At 40.1% G+C, this 13,013-nt stretch overlaps 1 protein-coding gene across 1 annotated transcript in view; it reads left to right on the forward strand.

Annotated features, from left to right (window-relative positions):
* The first annotated feature begins 972 nt into the window (after positions 1-972).
* FRYL (FRY like transcription coactivator) overlaps positions 973-13,013 on the forward strand; it is a 286,322-nt gene continuing 274,281 nt past the window's right edge. Inside the window, exon 1 of the mRNA XM_023224475.3 lies at positions 973-1,073. The gene's annotated coding sequence lies outside the window, so the exon portion shown is untranslated. The remainder of the gene's footprint in view (positions 1,074-13,013) is intronic.

Consider the following 13,013-nt stretch of genomic DNA (forward strand, 5'->3'; position numbering starts at 1 on the left):
TGGCATAAGGGTACCATCTACTTAATTTTTTCAAAAAAGTAACAGGTCTCGTGGAAACGCCGGAACGTCACAGAAGACGTAACTTAAACGGAACTTGTGATGGAAATGATTTTCTAAATGAACAATTGCGAGACAAGCAACCAGGTTTGCAGATAACTTGATTAAAGCTCTTCCGGGTGGCAAAATGCCAGTGCAATCAATGGTATGAGTAGAGCGGACAGTGGATGAAACTTGTTAAGTACATCTCAGGACGAATTAGCACTGGACTTTCAGGTATTCTAACTCAATTCTAACCATTCCATTCACTGGATCATTGGATAAGGTTCCGCAGGATCCGGGCGCCAGCTCTGGATACGTTACTCATCGGGAGAAAATTTCGAATTTTTCTCTTGTCCCTTTCCAGCTTTCCTCAATATAGGATATGAGTTTGTTCTCGACCCCTAACAACATTTAAAGGGAAAGTCGTTCCTAGCAGGCAAAGCGGGGAGGACGTTACGGCTGTGTTTCTCAAGCCCGTAAAGGGAGAGTAATAATGGTAGGGGGCGTGCAGACTGGCTCTTTCTTTGCCCAATCAAGTGTACAGGAAGATGTACTTTCACCAATAAAAATAAAGTTCGCTTTCCAGAGGCGGGAGGGTGAGCCTTGACTGCCAGTGCTCCAAAGCGACATTTGAGGCGAGGGCAGAGAATGATTAGAGGGAGGACCAACCCGGGAAAAGGGGCGGGGAGAAGGTGGGAGCAAGTTTGAGCGGCGGCTGGCCAGGCCAGTGGAGGGGGAGGAGTGCTGTTCCTGTTGTAGTGTCTCTCGCCAATCAGGAAGGCCAGGGGGTGGGCAGGGCAGGGAAGGGGTGGGAAGAGCTCGCAGCACAGCCGGGCGCCCGTCGGGCTCTGGGAGAGAGCGAGAGAGAAATCCGGTTAAAATCAGAGTCGGAGGGAGGTTTAACCAAAGATCGGTTCCGTTCGGATTATTCCTTAAAGGGGACGCGCCATTGTCAAGAGAACGGAGCCAGGGGCCCGAGGGCGGGGACCGGCGGCGCTGGAGGAGCGAGGCAGCTGTACTAGGACTGGGGACGGGTAGGTGTTGACTAGGGAAAGGCGCTTCATTTCACTTTCTCTTCCAGCTCGGGGGCAGGCGCCGGGATGCCCGCCGCCGGCAGCCCAGCCTGAGCGGGAGACGAGGTGGTCGGCCCTCGCCAGCTGCCCTTCCTGGTGGGCGCTGTGGGGAGGCGGTCCAGGATGGCTGGCAAGCGGCGCGGCCCGGGCCGGCGGTCGTAACGGACACCAAACCGCGGCGCAACCCCAGCCTCAAACGAAAGCCCGTCCGAGCTCCGGCGGTTCCTCGGGGACTGCCGCGCGCCCAGCTCTCCCGCGCGTCCCCTTCCCCTTCCGTGCCTGGCTCGAACCTCGCGCGTGCCCGGGTCCCCCTCGCTTGCCGCCTTCTCGCGCGTCCTGCTCTGCTCGCGCGCCGCCTAGCCACCGACTCGCGGTAGCCGCCCCGCGGGGAGGAAGGCGGCGGCGCTGCAAAGGTGGAGGAAGACCAGCGACCACGGCTCAGCTGTCCCGGCTCCACCGCCCCGGCTGGGAAGGGAAGGCTGAGGAGCAAACTTAGCGCGGCGGCTAGTGGGCCCCGGCGGGCAGGGCTGCCGGGGACCGGCGGAGCGCGCCAGCCCGGCCGGGCATTGTCCGCCTTTTCCCTTGCTCTGGTCTCTCCGCCCACTGCTCGCGGCCCTAGGGAGGGGTGCGGGCGCTGTGCCCGCGCCGCCCCGGGCCGTTGGCGCACCCTGGGACCCGGAGCTTTCCGGAGCCAGGGCCAGCCCTGCGGCCACCGCCCGCGAGCTGACTCGGCCTGTGGAGTGCCTGCTGCTCTCAGTCTCGGCACCGGGCAGGGTGCCTGGGCGCTGAGCTCTACAACTTTTCTTTGCCGTTTGATGGAAGTTGTTGCTTCCGGGCGGCAGGTTCTTTGGGCATAGCCTGGTTTCCTGCGTTCTGGAGAGGCTGGTTTCTAGGGCGAAATGATTGATTGCTGCTGGTCTTTCCTGCCATCCTAGTTTCGTTCCTCGCCACCTGAAATCGCATTTTTATGGATTTGCAATGATATGGTTGCATTAATCTTTCCTAGGCCAAGATTTGAAAAGAAAAAAAGGCGGGGGGGCGTTAGGGTGTGTGCTGGTGAGGAACAAGAGTTCTTAGTAGAGCTGAATTTGCCCTTACCTTTGAACTGCAGAAAATATTACCTCGATTCACTGGCTGGCGTTCTTTTGGAAGGGTTGGGGAAAAAAGACACAACAAAACAGGTTGCCGAGGTCTGTCGGATTGCGGGGGGAAAGGGGTTTTGATGGGAATAAGGTTGGTTTTATGAAATGCTGTGCTCCCTAGGAGATATCGTCTGTAAAGTTGATTCTGCTACTGAATTTATAGGCATTATAATTAGTACCAACAGCTTTTACTATTGATAAAACTAGTATAATACGTCTTTTCATCTTGAGTATTATCACTCTGCTTAACCTGTCAATACTTGCTGAGGAAATCAGAGAGAGCACATTCCTTGTTAGAGGCCTTAGTGAAGAATGTCTTCATAAGCATTCATTTTTGACAGTTTCTTCTTGTGCAATACTTTGTAGAGTACTTGCATGTGCAAGTTACAACCGTATAAACAAAGTAGCAGTGGGTGTGTTATTCTCTGGTCTTTTTTCTGCTACTCATTATCAAAAATAGCATTCCATTGTGTCTTTTCTTACACTCTGAATTATTTTGTAAAATTAGTTCTCTAAAAGAGGGAATTTTGTTGAAACATGCGACCCAGTTTTTTTTTTTTTTTTTTTTGATTAAAGCAATCCAACTTTTTGAAGTGTTCATCGATTAATTTGCTGTCTAGTAACTTCCCAGTGATGTGGAACATTGTAAATTCATAGGCTCAGCAGTAACAATAGAGAAACTACTTGGGAAATTGAAGGCCAATATCAGATAATGTTTGAAAGAAAAATCTATTCTTCTCACAGAACTTAGGAAATGAAGACACACAAAAACAAATTCTTTGGGTTCAAGTGATCATCCCACCCCAGACTCCGTAGTAGCCGGGACTACAGGTGGGCACGACTGCGCCTAGCTCAAATTTTTATTTTTTGTAGGGATAGTGGTTTCACCTTTTAATTTTTTATATAGACGGCTAGTCTCCAACTCCTGGCCTCAAGCGATCCTTCTGCTTTGGCCTCTCAAACTGCTGGGGATTACAGACTGAGCCACCGTGCTTGGCCGTTTGTAGTAATCTTGATGGTATCTGGCATTGTTTCACCTAATATTCCTTCTTTTCTATTTTTTTCTTTGATCCATTTCTGTGATAAGGATGTCAGGCAAGCAGCTAGGCATAATCTTCCTTCCCATCTTATAGTAAGTAGACAGTTAAACTAAGTTTTTAAAGTCTGTTTTTGTTTACTTACTAATTTATTTAAACAATAAAAGAATTTCTCAACTTTTAAAAGAGCACATATAAGTAAAACATTCAGAAATAATTATCTTTGAAATATCTAGACTGTATTTCCTGAAAAAGACTTTTTCCTCTTTTGTGCTTTCTACATTGTTTTAAACATACTGTTTTTTATGAACACATTTCTTGAGTTACGAACTGTTTCTTGAGATCTTTGGGAGCTAGGATTATCCTCCATTTCTGTGTGGATTCACTGTATCACCTCGGACCTTTTTACTACCCAGTAAATGTGTTATTTTAGGTCTTTGTGACAGAAAAAGATAATGTCCTGTAAAGGCCGCTTCAGTTAATTAATTTTTTAAATAAGCACCTTTCGGAAGATTTTATACTAAAGGCCAGCAATTGGCTTACTGTTGGGGGAAGATATGTCAATCTAGAGGTTCTTTTTTTTTTTTTTTAATAACAAAGAATTTTGTGAACAAAATTGTGATTTGTTTATAATATCTGTTCCACAGACATCTTTTGTGATGGTGAACACATTGTCACAATTATTCAGAACTAGGTTGTATCTGTCAATAACATCTGTTGAGTATACTTTTATTTAAACGGTACTATGTAAAGTAGAATACTCAATAACATCTGTTGGGTATACTTTTATTTAAACGGTACTATGTAAAGTAGAATACTCAATAACATCTGTTGAGTATACTTTTATTTAAACGGTACTATGTAAAGTTTAGAAACTGATGACAGAGTATTTCTGGAGATAAAGTATAACTGGATGACAGTCTTGCTCTCAATAGTTTTTTTTTTTTTTTTTTAAATTAAACCCAGAGCCAGCAAATCAGATGTATACAGTTTAGTGAGAAGGTGCAAAATTAAGATTCTTAGGAAAAAGACAGTGGGTATGTCAGTGCAGTAACAAGTACAAAGTAACAGTGACACAGGATTCACGTAATTGAAATGATTGAAGTGGACAAGTTTTCATGGCTTTAGCAGATTTTAGAATATGTTTTTAAATACATTTTTTAATAAAGTAGTTTTGGGAGTAGACTGGGTTTATGTTCTCTACTAGAGCTATTTTTATGTATAAAATATTTTGGGGAGATACAGTATGTGCTCTGAATTTCAACTGTTGTTACATAGTGACAGGGATCATCCATCTGGCCCTGCTCAGATGTCACGTTGTCTGCAAGCTCTTCCTCTCTTCTCCTAATCCCAAGTGATTATTCTTTGTTTTTACTCCTGTAAAATCCTCTTACAGTACAAGCCATGGTCTGACTTACAGTATGGCTGTGTGTATATTTCTTTTATTAGATTGTGGAATTTGCTAAAATTAACAGAAGTTAGAGCCCTTTCATTTTTACTGTTGCCTAAAGTACTTGGGCAGTTTTAATAGCTCACCAGTATTCTGGAAAATCATTTACTATAAATAAGTTTAAATTTAGTTCTATTTGGGGGAAAGTGTGTATGTGTTTAAAGGAGAAAAAGTTTTTCCTTATCAAAGTTTCACATGCTTGTTGTAAAATATTAATATGAAAGAAATGCATAATTTCAAAATTAAAAGTGGCTGGGCATGGTGGCTCACACCTGTAATCCCAGCACTTTGGGAGGCTGAGGCAGTAAGATGGCTTGGGCCCAGGAGTTGAAGAGCAGTCTGGGCAACATAGGGAGACTCTGACTCTATTTTTAAAAAGAAAAAAAAAGAAAAAGAAATGAAAAGTGTCACATAACACTGCTCCTATCACACTGTAACATTGTTAATGGTTATTTATTCTTTCAGTTTTTTTTTTCCTTTTTTTCTTTTTCTTTTTTTAACCTCTGTGTAGGACTGTCTTAAACTCTCTCTCATGTTTGCAAATTTTAGTTAGTAAATTATGTTTATTGGGAGTGGAGAAAACTAATCATTTTTTATATACTTATCTTTAAAAATAATTTATCCAGGCCTAGTAATTCTGATTCCTTTTACCTTTTCTTAGGATACAAGGCTGCCACTGGTATGTTTGTGTTCAAAATGTAGACTTCATAATCTGTGCAAAAATTGATCAAAACCTGTGTGCCTGAACAGTTTACTGCAGAATATTTTTGGAGTACACACTTTGATTTCTTCTCATTTCTTGATTCTTCTTCTTCCTTCTCCTTCTCCTCCTCCTCCTCCTCCTCCTCCTCCTCCTACTCAGAGAGAGAGAGAGAGGATTAAAAATTGCTTTGAGACTCCCAGCAGGCAGTCCTCATAGTAGCCCAAGGAGAAATGTAGATTTGTTCACGATGGAATCACTCAAACGTTAGGTTGCTAATTATAAAAAGGGGGCTACAGTTTAGACTGATAAAGTAGGTGAGAAGAGTCTGTTGTTCCACGTGCTTCTTTAAGCTACCCCAGAGGGCAGAAAGGCTTTCCAAAGAATCCTAACTAGAAAACCCAGCTGTAAGCAGCCAGGCGGCCTAATCAGCTGAAAAAAAAATCTCCTTTCATTTAGCAGACTTTTGAGAACTGCACCTATAGTGTGTACCATGCTAGGCATTGAGGGTAAGATTAAGTTTGTCTCTGTCACAGCTTACGAGCTCCTCTGAGCAGGAACCTTAAATAGACCAGTGCAGAGTGGAACTTGTGGATTAAAGGTAGCTTAGATGAAGTGCACCCTTTGGTGAACTTATTATTCACTCATTTGCTTATTGTTCTGCATAGCCTCTTCCAAAATAGCCTAGCACACAAACCTGGTCTTCCACGGAGGTGGGTTAAGGTCCATGGAACCTGTTGAATTAAACTTGTTAGCTTAGAATTGTTTTTTGGGATTGCAAACACTGCTGTTGCTGTGGGGCAAAATATTTCTGAAATTCTGCAAATGTAGTTGTGTCTTTCCTTATGCTTTACAGAAATCATGCATTTCAAAGAATATTATGAGACTACATTGGTATCCTAGCAAATAACTCATATTTTGCTGACATAGTAGTAATACATTCTTTTAAGCTCAAAATGCTATAATAAATAGATGTCTTTACCAGGATTTGTGCTTTTTGTTATGAAAAATCATTGGCTGGACGTGGTGGCTTACACCTGTAATCCCAGCACTTTGGGACACTGAGGTGGATCACTGAGGTCAGGAGTTCGAGACCAGCCTGGCCAACATAGTGAAACCCTGTCTCTACTTAAAATACAAAAAATTAGCCGGGTGTGGTGGCACACACCTGTAGTCCCGGGTACTCTGGAGTCTGAGGCAAGATAATTGCTTGAACCTAGGAGGCGGAAGTTACAGTGAGCCAGGATCACACCACTGTGCTCCAGCCTAGGTGACAGGGCAAGAGTCCATCTCAAAAACAAAACAAAACAAAACAAAAAAAATTTTTTGTATTAAAATTCAGTGTGAAATATGTTTAACTTTGACAAAATAGACCCCCTACCACCCTCCTTTCCCCATTCAATCTTTATATTTGTGGGGGAAAGATTGGAGTGTTAAGAAAGGGACCATGTAACACTGTCAGTGATGGCGTCAACTGGGCCAGGAATAATGTCTGACAGAGGGGTAGTAGGTCCTGTGGAATTTGACCATAATGCAGCAATTTTGATTTAAGTTTTGTGAAGAGTTAGAATTTTAAAGTGACAGCTTTTTGAAATATAATTCATATGCCATATAATTTACCTATTAAAAAGGTACAATTCAGTGGTGTTTAGTATATTTGTGTACCATAACCTCAGTTAATTTTAGAACTTTTTCATCCCATCCCCACCCCATCCCCAGCCCTAGGCAACCACTGATCTATATTCTTTGTTTATACATTTGCCTATTTTGGACATTCTATATAAATAAAAAGTAACATTTTATTAAATGTACATTCCTGTGTAACTTGTTCCCTCTCAATGTGTATAAGTACTGTGAATAGATTCAAGTACATCATTCCTTGATGTGGGTAGCTCCAAGTTTAGAAAGGTACTTATTTATGTATTTATTTGATATAGAGTCTCACTCTGTTTCTCAGGCTGGAGTGTAGTGGCACAATCATGGCTCACTGTAGCCTCTACCAGCTGGGCTCAAGTGATCCTCTCACCTCAGTCCCCTGAGTAGCTGGAACCACAGGCATGTACCACCACACCCGGCTATTTTTTGTAGAAAGAGGATCTTGCCATGTTGCCTAGGCTGATCTTCAACTCCTAGGCTGAAGCCATCCGCCTGCCTTAGCCTCCCAAAGTGCTGGAAATACAGGTGTGAGCCACCGTAGAAAGGTTTTAAGAGAAAATTTAACCCATCGTTATTCTACTTAAGCCTGGAGAATAATAGGAAAAGATTTTTTTTTTTCCCTATGAAAATCATTAGACTGATTCTGGTAACACTTATACTAACATAATCATTTGATGACTCTCTTCAAGTAAACAATTTAGGTTTCAAGTTCTACAGACTGGACTCAAATAAAGGGCAATACTTTAAAGGAAGTTAAGAGTACTTAGTTCTAATCGTTGATGAATGTGATGTGACATTTGCCCCTTACTGGTTAAAAAAATAGTCCTTCTTAGATTGATCATGATGGATTTGTAATACTCTTGCGTATTGCTGGTGACCTGGTAGACCATTAAGAAGTGCTTATTGATTGGCTGATCACTATGATCACAGATATTTTCATCAGCTTGACTAGTCTTTATCATCCATCTTATAATAATAATAGCTAAATCTGTTGACTACTTGCTAAGGAGTGTGATAAGTAATTTATATGTACTATCTTTTAAGGTAGGAGGATGCAGTTTACATTTTGAGAATTTTCTGTAGTTGTCTCTGTTGATTATACTTTTATAGGCTTCTGATCATTTCTTTGTCTTTTTTTAAGACTATTTTGAGTGACTATTTTTGATCAAACCTAAGACACTTTGATGCTGGTGCTTTCTTGATCTTTCCTGGAGGAATCACCCAAACGTTTTCACCAACTGCATCCTGCTGTCGGATGACAGTAGTTGTAAGATACACCTCTGTTTCAGCGTCCATGCTTCAGAAAGGTTAAAGTGTTGTTGTTGTTAAGAACATCTGAAAATTGATGAAAAAGGAACATTAATTTGTTTACTTACTGCAGTGCAGCCTTGCTTTTTAGGATATAAACCATTTGTATGTTCTTTGTTGCCTGAACGAATTTCAGTGTAATATTTACACTTCTCGAAATTCCTCAGTTTGTTCTTTTTTTTTTTTTTGGTAGGTCTCTTCATTTCAGGGTAAGCTTCAGATGTGATTTAATTTAATTCAATAGTAAAGAATGCTGGAAAGATAATTTGTAATTTTATTTTTCCATTTTAGAACTTCAGATGGGTTATGCCATCTATAATACTGGTTAAAAATATTAGTTTGGTGAATGTACATCTTAATAAATGTACATTCCTGTGTAACTTGATCCCTCTCAATGTGTATAAATACTTTGAGTAGATTCAAATACATCATCCCTTGATGTATGTAGATCCAAGTTTAGAAAGGTATTTATTTATTTTTTTGACACAGAATCTTGCTCTGTTGCCCAGGCTGGAGTGCAGTGGTGCAATCACGGCTCACTGTTGCCTCTACCAGCAGGGCTTATGTGACTATCAAGTGAATGACTATTAAAAAGAGTCATTCAAAATAATCTTAAAAAGACAAAGACTTGCTAGCCTATAAAAGTGTAAAGTATAGTTAATGGAAACAATTACAGAAAATTCCCAAAATATAACCTGCATCCTTCCATCTTAAAAGATGGTACATATCCATTATTAATACTTATCACCTTACTTATTAAGTAGTCAGTAGATATAGTGACATTCGTATGTCTGGGATGTCAGTGAACTCACAATAATTTATTTGCGAAAGGAACTTCAGCCAATTAGTGTCCTCAGCCAGCAATATACAGACAATCATATTTTGTTTGTGTGTTGGTGAAACCATTCCTTTCTAAATCATGTCTGCTTTTGGGGGGTTTGATTTGCTTATTACTTTATTGTTAACTGTTATCTCTTTGTTTGCTCTCATTTTGTTTGCTGTCATTATGCCTGGCCATAGTAGTCTCCTCTTTCTAATTCAATGTTTTTCTGTGTACTGTGGGAACAGAACCCAATACAGTACTTGTTGAATGGTGGATGAAAATGACAGCATGTTCCTCTGGGTGAGGAACCAAAAGACTTCCTGTGCATGGAGCTTCAGTGCTAGGGACTTGTTTTTTACTGCTTAGAGGACTTGTGCTTTTTTTCTGGTTTCTGACTCTGTTTTGGCTAAGTGATGCTTCTGTATAGCTGAGGGTGGTATTAACAGGATGGTAGATACTACCTTGTGGATGGTTAACTTCCTCTGAATAATGAACCTTTAAAAATTGTCTTGTTACATCTAACCAAGTGGATGGAGAACTGTTTTTCCTGTTAGAATGACTTGCTAGTCTACTTCTTGTAAGAACCATCAAAACCCTAAGCGTGTATACCAGGATACTTAGATGTACTGGTATATTGTTTGTTACAATATAATTCAAAAAGCAGAAATTAAAAGTCTTAAAGCACTATGAGATTGCATGTAAAATAGCCAGATGTATCTATTACTTAAATATTTTTATTTAAACTGGATCTTAATCTGTTTTCTTTGAGGTAAAATTATCTTTATAGATGCCTTTTTCTGTATTTGTGTTGATAGAATTTAGATCATGTTTTGTATGTAATATTCCTGATACTTCTGAGCCCTGAATATACTTTCAATAAATACTAGTTATAGTTTGTCATGCATTTTTTCATTGTTTCACTTTTTCCTGCCTTAGAGTTAATGTTTTTGGAGCTAGAATGTCCTTAGAAATCATACAGTAGAATTTCTGCATTTTATAGATGAGAATGAGGTTGTGACTTGTTTAGAATTGTTCTTTTTCTGCAGATGTAGATTTGAAAGGAAATAACAAAAAACAAACAAAAAATAATTGTGCTTTTGATTCTTAGTTTAGTATTTTTCTTGTTCTAACATTTTTCCTGTTCTAATGTTCTTCCCCAAGTAAAAATTTTAAGGAATGGATAGTAGTTTGGAATTTTGTAGCCTGTGTAACAGAGGTCTGCAAAAATTTTATTTCGGCAGTATAAAAAATTGAGTCTTCATTCCCAGTATGTATATGCTTATTTATTGTAAACTAGATACTATAAATTATGCTCATAATAAGACATTAACCCAGGCATGATGGCTCACACCTGTAATTCCAGCACTTTGGGAGGCCAAGGCAGGCAGATCACCTGAGGTTGGGAGTTCGAGACCAGCCCGACCAACATGGAGAAACCCTGTCTCTACTAAAAATACAAAATTAGCCAGACGTGGTAGCACATGCCTGTAATCCCAGCTACTCAGGAGGCTGAGGCAGGAGAATTGCTTGAACCTGGGAGGTGGAGGTTGCGGTCAGCTGAGATTGCACCCTTGCACTCCAGCCTGGGCAACAAGAGTGAAACTCCATCTCAGGAAAAAAAAAAAAAAAAAAAAAAGACATTAACAAAAAACAATGTGATAAGGATGAAAAACATTTTTGAATAATTTAAAATGTATTAGTTCCATGTTTTTGATCCCACTTAAAATATTAGTAATTTGTAAAATAAGAAAAATGTGATTGAATGTCATCACTTAAAAATAATTTTTTTTTTTTTATTTTGAAGTATTTATCAACTCATGGGAAGTTGTGAGAATAGTACGGGGAGCCCTATGTCACCTTCATTCAGCTTCTCCCAGTTGTAACATCTTACATAAGATAACATATTAGTAACCTTGGACTAGGAAACTGATACAATATTGTTAATATTCAGATTTCATGTTTTTTAATGTGCTCACTTATATGTATATGTGTTTGTACAGTTCTGTGCAATTTGATAAAATTTTTGTAGATGCCTTTAGATGTGTATGTACAGGTAGATTTGTATCACTGCCATCACCACAGTCAAGATATAGAACTGTCCCACCACTGCCAAGAAACTCCCTCATGAAGCTCAAGGTTCCCTCCTACCTCCTTTTCCCTATTTACTGGCAGCCACTAATTTTCTTTTTACTCTGTCATTTTGAGAATGTCTCATAAATGGAATCATACTGTATGTAACCTTTTGTGATTGACTTTTTCACTCAGTATAAAGTCCTAGAAAACCACCCAGCCTATCTCATGTAATAGCTCATTTCTTCTTATTGCTGAGTAGTATTTATTGTATGAAGGTAGCATAGTACATAGTTTAACTCTTCACCTGCTGAAGAACATAAGAGCTATTTCCAGGTTTTGGCTGTTAACTACAAAGCTGCTGGGAATATTTATGCACAGTTTTTAGGTTTTCATTTGTCTGGGATGAATGACCAAGAGTGCAATTGCTGGGTCATATTGTAAGTGTATGTTTAGTTATGTAAGAAACTGCCAGACTATTTTCCAAAGTGGCTATATGTTTTCACCAGCAATAAATGGAAAGTTCCATTTCATATTAAAGTTTCTCTATATCCTTCCCAACATTTCATATTATCATTATTTTATATTTTAACGGTTCTAATAGTATTGTAGTGATAATATTGTGGTTTTAATATGCCTTTCCCTAAATTAACTGTTTCCCTAAGGGGCAAATGGGATTGTTTTTTAGTGTAGAGTTTTGAGGATTCTTTATATATTCTAGGTAGAAGTTCTTTGACAGTTATGTGGTATGTAAACATTTTCTCCGCATCTGAAACTTGTCTTTTTATCCTCTTAATAGATCTTTCACAGAACAAAACTTTTGCATTTTCATATAGTCATCTGTTATTTATTTTTTTTGAAACAGGGTCTAATTCTGTTACTCAGGCTGGAGTGCAGTGGTACAATCATGGTTCACTGCAGCCTCTACCTCCTGTCAAGTGATCCTCCCACCTCAACCTCCAGAGTAGCTGAGACTACAGGCCTGCACCACCACCATGCCCAGCTAATTTTGTTTTTGTTTTTGGTAGAGACGGCCTCGCTGTGTTGTCCAGGCTGGTCTTGAACTCCTGGCCTCAAGCAGTCTTCCTGCCTCAGCCTCCCAAAGTGTTGGGATTACAGGTGTGAGCCACTGTGCTGAGCCATATAATGCATTAATCAATTTTTTTCTTTTACGAATTGTACCTTTTTTTTTTTTGAGACAGAGTCTCACTGTGTCGTCCAGGCTGGAGTGCAATGATTCATTCAACCTCCGCCTCCCGGGTTCAAGTGATTCTCCTGCCTCAGCCTCCTGAGTAGCTGGGATTACAGGCACCCGCCACCACACCCGGCTAATTTTTGTATTTTTAGTAGAGACAGGGTTTGACCATGTTGGTCAGGCTGGTCTCGAACTCCTGACCTTGTAATCTGCCTGCCTCGGCCTCCCGAAGTGCTTGGATTACAGATGTGAGCTACTACAACTGGCCGAATTGTACTTTTTGTGTCAAGTCTATGGACTCTTCAACCAGTCCTAGGTCCTGAAGATTTTCACCTGTTTTCTTCTGAAAGTTTTATGTTTTACAAAATAATCACTTTTTTACCTTATAATTTTTGATAAAACACTAATATTGGTAACAGCAATTGCCAGCTCTGCCGTTTCCATTCTGCTTGCTTGTATTTTTTTCTTTATTTTTGATTTATTAATAATATGCATAATATGTCCTTCTTTGTAAAAATCT

The sequence above is a fragment of the Piliocolobus tephrosceles genome, chromosome 3 (assembly GCF_002776525.5).
Source record: "Piliocolobus tephrosceles isolate RC106 chromosome 3, ASM277652v3, whole genome shotgun sequence".
NCBI classification, from domain to species: domain Eukaryota; kingdom Metazoa; phylum Chordata; class Mammalia; order Primates; family Cercopithecidae; genus Piliocolobus; species Piliocolobus tephrosceles.